Genomic DNA, 12,510 nt, shown 5'->3' on the forward strand with positions numbered 1-12,510 from the left:
GGAAGAGACCTGAATTACAAGCTCATGATATTTGTCATCACAGTCTCATTAAGATTTTATATACTTATGAGTTGAATAAGAAATTAGAACAATTAAGGAAAATGAGGCAAAAGAACCCAAATCCATATGTACCTAGAAGATAAAAAAGAGGTCAAAACAAAGTTCCTTCTCAAGTTGTAGCTTATGAGACCAAAGAAGAATCTAGCCAACCCCAGGTTGAAAAACATGAGGAGGTCCCTGTGAAGATGTCAAAGGTTGAAGTTTATGAAGGGAGGACTAGAAGCCAAAGAAGCCAACAGAGAATTATGGTAGAGGAGGAAGAAACAAAACAAAAAATCTCAAAAAGAAAAAAGGGTAAACAGAAAGTTGAAACAAAGGATGAGGAAGTCGAGACAAAGGTTAGGGTTTAGGGAAAAATACCTCACACTCGTCCTACTAACAAACTGAGGTTGAATTTCAAAGCTAGAATGAATCCTAAGTTCAAAGAAACAATTATCATCCTTGATGAAGAAGAAAAAACAGAGCAGACTTCAAAGTGTAGAAAAAGATAGAGGAAAATAGAGTATGCTCAAAAGAACAAAGGAAAAACCCTAAAAGATGATAAAAGGCCACAAAAACTTACTAGAAGGGTGACAAGGAGTCAAAATAAGCTAGATATCCTTGTTGAGGTTGTATAAGACATAGGAAAGTGATCATTTGACTTCAAAGGCAGATTATAGTATAAAACCTAATTTTGTTACAGTAAACCCTAATTTTGTTGCACCAAACCTTAATGGATATTTAAAATTTTTGTTTACTCTTGGTTAATCATCAAGTAGTAATAATTTTTTACTATACTTGGTAATATATCAAATATTTTTGTGGCTAAAGGAGTACAAGTCAACATAAGGAAAGAAAGCAATGAAGAAGGCAGACTGTTACACAATTTTGGCATCATTTCCAAGTTCATGCATCAGTTGCCTACAACGAGGGAACACACATTTAGCTTCAGAGATCAAGCCTGTAATGCAGCAGACCATTCTATATCCTATCTTGCAGTAGACACCTTGCTATTCTTCCAGGATACTAGCAACAAGCACATATAATAACCTTGTGCTCTGATTTGACCATGGATTATGTATCAAATTAAGGATCCGAGTCGCTAAGATGATATGGTTTTTGTGATTTTTGTTAACTAAAATATCAAATATTATGTAAATATTTTGTAATTATTACTACCATACTTCAAGGAGCTTATCTCTATTGTATTTTCTATATATTTCATCAATAATATGAAGAAAGGGTTGGTTTTTCTAAAAAGATATAGTAATTTTCTGTGTGCTTTTGAATACTTTGATTATTTCATTTTCCAAGATCAGTAGATTCTAACTAATGATATAAATTTCCATGATATAGTTGGTTTTAGTATGTATGTTCTCTGTGTTTTTCAAGTTCTCCTTTAATAATCTCACAAATGCATTCCTTATGAATGTTTGGAAAAGATAAATTAATTCATAATTCATCTTTGTTTTGGTGCTCTGATTTAAGTTTTCAAAGGTTCCCATATCGATCCTCTAAAGTTACCATAGGATTCACTGTGTATGCCCTATTGTAGTGGATTGTTCTTCTTTTTCTTCATCCATCTACAACAATGACAAAGGTCTAGGATTTACTATCCACCTTTCCTTTATTAATCATGATCAAACAACCAATTATCTTGGTAAACCTATCTAAACCCTAGCTATTTGACTCCATCATCTAATGAACTATTGGTTTAAGGTCCAACCAAACCCTACATCAACATAACCTATCTAAATATCTAGCCACAACATAAATGTTAGAGAGAGCCCTCTCTGGATTGAAGGGGCTAGCCTTCAATCTGTAAGTTGGAGTGAAAAGGTTACCTTGGAAACTTCTCTCCTACAACCAAGAGAAACTTTATGAGTGATAACACATACTAAAACAAAAAAATAATTTTTTATTTGGATTGTTGTTTTAATTCTGGCACTTGACTAGTTCACTCTTCAATATCCAAGTAGTTCGACAAAATATTTTGTAAATTATTTTATTTGAACTGTTATTTTAATTTTAACATTTGACTAGTTCACTCTTTAAGGTCTAATTAGTTCGACAAAACATTTTGAAAGACTCTTACAACATTGACCACTAATAATGGGTGTGGTCTACCCTGATAGCACCCGTGAACAATGCAAGATATGATTCCAATAAGCTACAAGAAAAAAAACAGGTTGGCTGCTCTAAAATTTAGGAACTTACGGGAAAAAAATAATTTCGTGCACAAATGACAAATAATAAGTTATTCCCTAGAAAGAGTAAATAGAGGGAAATCAAAGAAAGGTCCACAATGGCAAGGGAATTTACTTGATTTGTTGTTCGTGTTCTTAATCATTCACAACTTGTGCATCTTTTGGGAGTTGCTGTAGAGTAAAATTCAAGTTGGTGACAACGATCTAAGTGTGCTTTCTAGAACTCCTCTTCAAACTCTTCCATCTTTGGTTGTCTCTTTGTAATATCTGCATTCAGTTGATCAATTTGTTCTCTATAACTTTACTCCAAATAATTCATTTGCTCACAATTTTCAATTAGCATAACACTCATAAGAACCTCAAAAAAGCAAAATAAGATCATTTTTGAATAAAATATACATGGTTAAACATATTGCATTTTTACATTAAAATTACATGTCCAAATGACAACAAAAATTTACGCCTCGCATAAAATTATACACAAGGTGCAATTCCAAGACACTAACTGAACTACTATAAGTTGTTGTGTTTCAACTTCCATGTGCTCTAGTCTCAACTATCAATTAATCATACCTCTTTCTCGCATTCCTCATGCTGCTTTGTATCCCTTTGTCTAATAATTTTAATTTCTTCATCCTTCACACACAATTTTGATGACACTATGCTAACTGTCTCTTCTAAACGTTTACTGTGCTTCTATTGTTTAGCAACTTTTGTTTTAAACCAAGACAACTTCTGATTGTCCTCATCCATTTTCTTTAGAGTTTCCACAACCATTTTATGATATGATTTCATCTCATACGTCAACCTTGATTTGCCTGCAAGATATTCTTGCATTGTTATAATAGCTCCTTCAATAAAAATTAAAAAATTTACTCACTTGCATCAAACAACATGAACTAAAATCAAAGCATCCTCGTGAGTGATGTCGAGATCCACCACCTCTTTCCACTTTGGAAGTGGATTCTCAGCATCAGTTTGTTCCATAATTTGGCTTATATAGATGATTCCTATCCTCTGTATATGATTGATAATCCATGTTGGAAGTAAAGTTGAATCTTGCATACCTAGGATAGGACCTATACAACAAATTTGGTTCCAATCTCCCTTTGTAAATTTTCCATGATCCATTTTTTTACCTTGAAGATGCAATGCCAGATGCGTGAGCCATTCTATTGAGATATTATCCTAGTTCGGTACTAGTCCACAAAAGAGTGATGTTTCAAATATTTAGCCTTAATAATGGATTGCCATATCCTTGTACCATATATTGGTCTCCAGAAACTCTTGGAAAGAAAAGCCCAGCCTAAGGATTTTAAATATTTTAAGCCCCATCCGCCTTGATTAGTCGGTCTAGAAATGTCCCTCTGACAAACCAAATGATTTTTTTTTCTTCCTCTTGACCCAGGCTGTGGGACTTGGCTATGATAACATTGATTTTATGGATAATCATATTGGGACAATAGAAATAGTTGCATTTAGTACACCACAAAGTTCTATAAAATAGATTGAATGTGTATCATCGTGCCCCTCGACGACATCCACCTGTATGGCCAATTTGTTATCATGATCTCAAATTGCAAATCTGAAATCCGATAACAATTTGGCTTTAATCTGTATCTCAAATATGTGAATCCATCATCAGGAGGCCTAACACCAACATCAAAGAAGTGTGCAATCTCTAAGATGATCAACAAAAGATGATCTCCTGTTGATCAGAGGAATTTTTAGCCATTCATGAAGAGACCATAAACATCCCCTAATTTTGAGATTATGTTCAAGGTTTCTTTCCATTAACGCATGGATACCTGTGTAAAGATGAGTACATCATTAACAAACATTAGATGAGTAATAAATACCTTCTTAGTGATCTTAAGACCAACAAATTTATCATCAATCTTTGCCCTGGTAATTTTTCTACTTAGGCCATCAATGACAAGAAGAAATATGAGAGGAGAAAGGACACAACCCTGCCTTAGCCCCCTATGAGCCTAGAATAAATGAGACAAAACTCCATTAATCAAAACAACATAACATACCGTCAAAACACATGACATAATCCAGTCGACGATGTCAATACTTAATTTGATTTGATAATATGATTTTATGTAGGATTAACCTAAGGAACATCCAATCAACACTATTGTGAGCCCTATGCAAATCTAGCTTGAGAAAAATAACCTCCTTTTTTTGGGATTTAATCGAATGAATGTGTTCTTGTGCAATTGTAACAAGGTCTGGAATCTTCTTGTTGTTAAAAAACCAATTTGTTCCACATATATGAATTTAGATAACTTCCCTTTTAAGCAATTTGCAATAATTATAGAGAGCATTTTATATGTGACATAGGAAATAGGTATGTAATCCTTGAAAGCTGTGTGACAAGAAGACTTTGGTATGGGAGCAATGAAAGTAGCATTTATATTACTAGTGACCTTTCTAAGGCGAAGAGATTTCTCCGCCAAATGAATCAGATCCATTCCCATAATATCCATGAAATGTGTGAAGATCTCGACCGCCCATCTGTCTAGTCTAGGACATCTATCTTTTTGCGAAAGATTGAAGAACAATTGTTAATTCGTCCAGAGAAATAGGTTTGTCAAGCTCCAAAACATCCTCCACCCAATATGAGAAATAGAAAGAGGGAGAAAAAATACACACAACACAAATCACTCTCATATTTTTATTTATCACAAAAATTACATATATGTAGGATATAGATCAAAAACTTCGATGAATCTAGATCCTAAGAAAGTGGATCTATGACTCGGAAATGCCACAAATACAACTCAGACATAGGGAACAACAAATTCTAGATCGACTCCTCGTAAATCCTAATGACAACTACACATGACATGGAAGCATTACTACCAACACCCTCCCTTAATGCTTACATGAAAAACGCACATTACAACAACAAAGATAATTTGTGTAATTGGTCTTCATCAATAATCACGTCCAGTATGGAATCTCACAAACATCGCTCTTTCACCACCACATCTTTGAGTTGTCACTTGATCTCCATTTAAAACGTAACCGCCTTTGACCATCATTGATGAACTTTGCAAGATCAACAATATTGACAACTTGGCTTGTCAGGGCTTTTGCGATACGAGCCATCAATTAATAAACCATCCTATGTACCAACAACCATTTGTCAGATATTTTGCTTTCGGCTATACGTGAGTTGCTAGGATGGAGGTCTGGATATTGAATGTGTTCAAAAGTTGATCAAACAACTTGACCTTACTAATACACAAGAATTGATGTTTGGGACACAGAGACTTCCAGTTTAAGAACCACCAACCCTTTTTATAACCAGAATTGAAAAAAATAGAAAAATACTTGACAAATACATTTCACAACGACAAAGTCAATAATCATCAAACTATCAGCTGCCATTCAGGGATAGACAAGTCACCATGTCCCTCCTTAGTACAGGTCAAAAGTTGTTCATCTGGTTCAATCTTTATTTGGAGTTTTCTCGTCTTCACAAAGCAACATTTGTTAGAGTGGTCAATTCCAACAAACTTACACTCACATATTGGGTTGATCAGACTCAATATGTTTAAAATGCAAACTCCAAAATTTGAGATCGGAACAAGATTGCAACAAAAACATCTAACGCAAAGATATCTTCTCGGCAGAAGCAAAAAATTGTGATCTCCCTCCAACTATAACACTTTTGACATATATCAGTAGCCACTTGAAACTCATCTGCACCAGATCTCAAGTCCGGATCCATGCAGCAGCATGTACAATTCATGGGTACGATTTTGCAGATTTATAATATGATAGTGCACACAATTTTGACAAAACCATCCAAACATGAATTTAACTCCTTTGCAGGTTCAGAGCAGATAAACACAAATAAAACTTTACAGATAGCAAGATGACGGAAGGATGGACGCTTGAAGAAACTGCAAACAACAAACAGATCTACATGTAAGATCACAAATAATTTCACACGTGAAAATAAACTATCACACATCTATACTAATATGTACATAAACAATAACACTCAAAATCCCTCACATATTCTTGGCTCTCCCTTGAGGGAGTCGAGTACCATCTTTGATACCATATTAGAAATAGAAAAAAGATATAAAAAAAACACACAACACAAATCACTTTCATTATTGATCACAAAGATTACATATATATAGGATAAGATCACACACTCCAAAAAATCTAAATCTTAAAAAATACATATATGACTCGAAAATAGCACAACTATAACTCATACACAAAATAACAACTTTTAAATATCCCTCACATATTCTTGGCCCTCCCTTGAGGGAGTCGAGTACCATCTTCGATACCATATTAGAAATAGAAAAAAGATAGAAAAAAAAACACACACAACACAAATCACTTTCATTATTGATCACAAAGATTACATATATATAGGATATAAATCACACACTCCAAAAAATCCAGATCTTAAAAAATACATATATGACTCGAAAATACCACAACTATAACTCATACAGTAACTATGTGATTCCGGTGATTCTCTATGGTTGTGAACTGTGGGCTAGCAGTACCTCCGACATGTAGTGGAGACAAATTGAGAAAATTCAGAAGCGTTTGATTACAAACAAATTTAAGATTAAAAGTGCAGTTCCTTATGATATCTTGTTAAGTGAAACAGGGACTGCTCCTATTGAAGCAATTGCTATGGTGCGAGTCATAAGGTATTTAAAAAAAATTGAGCAAATGAACGAGGGTAGATGGCTATCTGTAGCCTCGTGGATGTTAAAATAATTTATTTCTTTCTTTCTTACACAAAAACAACTTTTAAATCGACTCCTCATCATTCCAAATAACAGCCAAAAACATATATGAAAAAGAATTAATAAAATCCATTTGGATGTCGATGTCAACGTTTTCTCGGTTCGGGAAGAAACCCCGAAATATCATACAACCTCTTTGGAGCTCGTAAACTTTTCGGCTGAATCGGATACAATCTTACAATCTCTCGACTGTCCTTGTGTTTATGATAAACCAATTCGTTTATAAAGGAGGTTAACGTTTTCCGTAAGTGGCATCTTTGATATAAACGTCTTGCGTTGAGAAACTTCATTTAAAAGCGGCTTCAATTTTTTCAATACGTATTTAATTAAATCGGCAATGCTCTCTCTGGATTTCTCTAATAAAAAATATTTAATTAATAAAATAATACAATTAAACAGGTGCAATATGTAATTAAATTACATTATAATAATATTTTTTTATTGGAAAAAGAGAGGAAGTGAGATATAAAATTTAACACACACAATAATATAAATTTTAATTTATCACATAAAATATAATAATTACACATTGTAATTGATTACATAAAATATAATAATTTCACATGCAACCACACACTAAATTTAACTAGATTTTCCACCATCTCTAAATTTAAATAAGTCTCTAGGGTAATTAACTATCTTTAACATTCTTATCCTCGTGTTTATGAAAAAGCAATTCGTTTATAAAGGAGGTTAACGTTTTCCGTAATTAGCATATTTGATTTAAACATCTTGTGTTCAGAAACTTCAGTTAAAAACGGCTAATATTTTTCCAATGGGTGTTTTAATTAAATCGGCAATGTTCTCTCTCGATTTCTCTAATAAATTTTTTTAATAAAATAATACAACTAAACTGCTGCAACATGCAATTAAACTACACTTTAAAATATTCCTCTGTGGTCTAACCGTCTTACTAAGACACTGTGTCGTGAAAAGCTCGGTTCTCCCTCACGTCGCAGTCAAAGAAGAATTCCATTCTTTTCCTGTATCTCAACGAACACGGAGAACGTATTTTATTCCGTCCGTATGGTCTTTTGAATGAGTCGTCAAAACCCAAAGAGCAGCCAATAATTTAACATCAGGTGTCGATACTTTTTCCAAAAACCATTACATTATATATTGCGCGCAGCGAGAATAGAACAGGTAAACAGGCAAGCAAGCCCATATCGCGTCTCGAATCGGTGTGGTGAAGCTGTTACACATCTGGGAATTTTCTCCACCGTTGGGAAATTTGATTCTCTGGCCACTCTTCGTATTTCCATTTCATCAGGATCGCGATTTGTCGGGAGCCATCCCGGAGTTTGTTTTTTCTGGTTGCGAGGGTTTCATTTTTGTTTACAAATGAGTAACCAGACATGGAGATGGAGCGGGGATATAAGGGGCGGAGTGAGATTCTTGTTAGCAGAGCAACCCATGGTCACGCATTTCAGATGGGACCATCACACTTGGGGTTCTACATGGCACTTCCCCCTTCTGGCCATTGCCTCCTACCTGTTGCTAATTCTGCTTCTCAAGATTCTGCTCATACCAAGGAAAAGGCCGTTGCCTCTGGGTCCTATCCCCGCCATTCATAACCTCTGCGTGGTCCTGGTTTCGGTGGCCATATTCTTGGGCTGCTGGGAAGCCACGGCGGTGGAGCTCAGAGAGACGAGATGGATTTGGAGTAGGAAATTTAAAAACGCAGCGGAATGGGTGATGTGTTTTCCCCTGGGTACGCGCCCCTCTGGCAGAGTGTTCTTCTGGTCATACATCTTCTACCTCACAAAGTACCACCAACTCTTCGACACGGTCATATGGATCCTCCGCAAGAAACCCCTCACCTTCCTCCACGTTTTCCACCGCGTCGCGGTCGTTTTCGTGTGCTACGCGTGGCTGGAGTTCTCGCAGTCGCTGCAGATCGTGACCATCCTCGCCACTACGCTTCTCTATGTCGTGGTTTATTCGTATTTCCTCTGCCGCAGCATCGGTTGGGGTTGCTGGTGCTCTTTTCTGCCCGCCAATTGCCAGATGGTGCACTTGGCATTCACGTTGCTCACCTACGTTGCTCTTCTTGCGCGACACTTCACAGGCAAGGAAGGCTGCAACGGAATTGGCGCGTTACTTTTCGATGCCCTTTCCAACGTTACGCTTCTCTGGCTGTTCCTCAACTTGTACATCAAGCAAAGATGCAGCAACGCCAAATCAGTGAATTCCGAGCACGACATGACGATGAAGAACAACAAGAACAAGAAGCACTTGTGACAACGAATACATTCACCTTACCATCTCCTCTGTTATGGTCAGATGCTGGCTGAAAGTGCAGCCGCAGTAATGATGTGGGGAGAGCTATTTCCTGTAGCTTGCGAAAGAGGGTTCTGTGTATCCTTGTAATGGTAAATTTGAAAATGAAAAATCTCTGCCTCAAATGGTAATAAACTGTAACATAGCCATCTCCGTATGGACCATAAATTCATTTCATTTAAAATTGTTTTATCTCCTTTAATGATCAGCCACCGAAAAAATGCGTTCTCTGCCAAGGCTGCCACAATTTTGATCAGCCACCGAAGAAAGGCGTTCTCTGCCTAGGCCGCCACAATTTTGACCAGCCACCGAAAAGAGCGCGTTCTTTGCCAAGGCCGCCACAATTTTGACCAGCCACCGAAAAGAGGCGTTCTCTGCCAAGGCCGCCACAATTTTGACCAGCCACCGAAAAGAGGCGTTCTTTGCCAAGGCCCCACAATTTTGACAAGCCACCGAAAAAAGGGCGTTATCAGCCAAGGGCGCCACAATTTTGATCAGTCACTGAAGCGTTTCCTATAATGTTTGAATATTTTTTAGTGGAAATGGATTCAACACCATAAAAAATTGGGAACACTCAAAATCTAAATCCTGAAATTTGATGACTGTAACTGGGATTTCCAAATTTTTTACTAAACTTTCTCAAAATTCCACCTGAATTTCCACAAATTTCTGGGCAAAGTTGTGACCTCTTTAGACTACTGGCCTAACAAAAATCGGAAGCTATTTTTATATATAATCCACCAAAAAAATATTCAGAAGTCATTTGTTTATATAATATTTTTTTGAACTTGGGCCCTAAAACTGCGTGTGGTTGGCTATAAGCTCGTTTCTCTGGGAAATAAGAGTTAAAGGGCCAAGACCCAAAAGCATCTGGCGTGAGTGAAAGTCTGACCCTTACGAACCACCAATAGATTATTTCAGATAAGATGATTTTACTTGATAACTGTGATGAATCAACCTAGATTCACCCATAACAAATACATTTACCCATAACAAAGAAAAATGGCTGTACTCATTTCTGATTTGACATTAATAATTTTCTGAACGTTTTGGTCAGCGAAATAATGATGACTTAATGGTGATTAAGGGATTATGTTTTTTCACAGTAAGAATTTGCAAATTTAAAATCAAAACGAATAGATACATTTATGTAAAGATAGATTTATCATCAATAATAGTATATTGTACTGAAGGAACGATAAAAACTATAATTGTAAATTCTTATAAACTCATCATATGATGATGTTTTATTGCAATGTTTTTATTCTATCTGCTGTGCTTGAACATGTATTTTTCGTTTTACATATGTTTCTATGCGCAGCCAGGCTTTAACAGGCATCTTTCCTTTTACTAATGCTTAATCTGTTACATCAGCTGACGCCATCAAATTCCAGGTGCACGTCATTCATAAGACAGATGAATTTGTGCTGTTTGTAACTTTTTGGTTTAAAACTCGGACGGATGTGGTTTTTATCTCGGCGGTGGAATTTATTTCAGATTTGTTCTCTGAATCTATAGTCAAACGGTTCTCTGAAGTGACCAGAACTCATGTTCGGGGTCAAAATTGCATGACTTAAAAAGGAATTTACAGTATTTTATACCTTTGGATTTTTCCATTTAATACTTGGTTGCGAGTTTTCCAATTTGAAAAACGATTGTACATGTTTTTTTAACATTTTGAATATTTTAAGATATGATACCTCGAATATGAATATTATTAATATTGGTGTTAGCCCAGGAGGTGTAAAAATACTAGAGGTAGCGTTACATGAAATAAGGATGTGGATGTGGAATTTCATAAGGATGTGGATCTGGAATGCTTGAAGAATCAGGAGAGGAAGGGAGGTAGGATAATGGGAAGGAATTGGTAAAGTAGAAGAATGTTTCTGGAATATGGAGTTGTCTATAACGCGACTTTTTGAAAGCTTTTTCAATGGGTTTTTTCGGTCGAAATCCGGCAGGAATTTATTGGAATCGCAAGTTTGATAGCTAGTTTCTGCACAATGAAAGCATCCCAAGGGTTTTTCAGGGTGCTGAATCCAAATATGCAGTTAAAAAACCATTTTAACTGCAACAAATCAAGATTTAACCTCAATTTCTTCCGCCGGATTCCGTCACCGGAATCTCCAAAAAGTCGCATTATAGACAACTCCTAGGAAATCTAGCAAGTTGTTGAGGCTATCAAATGCCTTCATAAAAGAGGCCTTCATAAAAGAGGAGATACAGATAGCCATAAACTAATGCTCTCATAAAAGCAATGAGGAGATAGAGATAGCCACAAACTAATAGAGAAGACTGTCAATCAAGCAAGTAAAGATTTAGAAATTAAATTTCTTGAAACTAGGAGGAAAGTGGAAAAAGACATATGTAAATTTTGACATGTACCTTATCACATAGATTTTCTATAATTATACTTTGCTCCATCAAAACAAATAGAGTAACACATTTATGTAGGATAGAATCATCCAACATAATAATGCATTGTACTGACAGGAACGATTAAAACTATAATTGTAAATTCTTATAAGCTCATCATATGATGATTGGAGAACAGAGAACCTTGTTTGATGTTTAATTGCAATGTTTTTATTCTATAATCTTTGCTTGCGCAAGTATTTTTCGTTTTACAAATGCTTCTATGCGCAACCCGGTTTTAATAGACATCTTTACTTTTGATAATGTTGAATGTGTTACATCAGCTGATGCCATCAAATTTCAGGGGCACGTCATTTATGTTGGAAATTTCTGGTAATTTCAAACACAAATTAATTGAACACAGAGCAATGCTTTGTTTTTTTCCTCGGGATCTTTTGCACAGGGAAGCCCCAAAAAAATTCTCAGTATATTAATTTATAAACTGCATGATACAATTTTCTTCCTCTCTCTCAGAGGGATTCACCAAAACTTATACCACAAACAAAATACTCTGCCTGCTTTTACAAATGATTTTTACACTGCTGTGTAAAATCTTCATTCACATTTACTGCATTAAAATTCTCAGTATATTAATTTATAAACTGCATGATACAATTTTCTTCCTCTCTCTCAGAGGGATTCACCAAAACTTATACCACAAACAAAATACTCTGCCTGCTTTTACAAATGATTTTTACACTGCTGTGTAAAATCTTCATTCACATTTACTGCATTAAAAAAGGGCTTTTTCACGGCCAATATTTTTCACTCTA

General features: G+C 35.7%; 1 pseudogene; it reads left to right on the plus strand.

Moving 5' to 3' along the window:
• The first annotated feature begins 8,206 nt into the window (after positions 1-8,206).
• On the plus strand, positions 8,207-9,728 carry LOC149155534 (fatty acid elongase 3-like pseudogene; annotated as a pseudogene).
• The last annotated feature ends 2,782 nt before the right edge of the window (positions 9,729-12,510 follow it).

The sequence above is a fragment of the Pinus tabuliformis genome, chromosome 9 (assembly GCF_031772625.1).
Source record: "Pinus tabuliformis cultivar Carrire ecotype Pingquan chromosome 9, CPIR1, whole genome shotgun sequence".
Classification (NCBI taxonomy): domain Eukaryota; kingdom Viridiplantae; phylum Streptophyta; class Pinopsida; order Pinales; family Pinaceae; genus Pinus; species Pinus tabuliformis.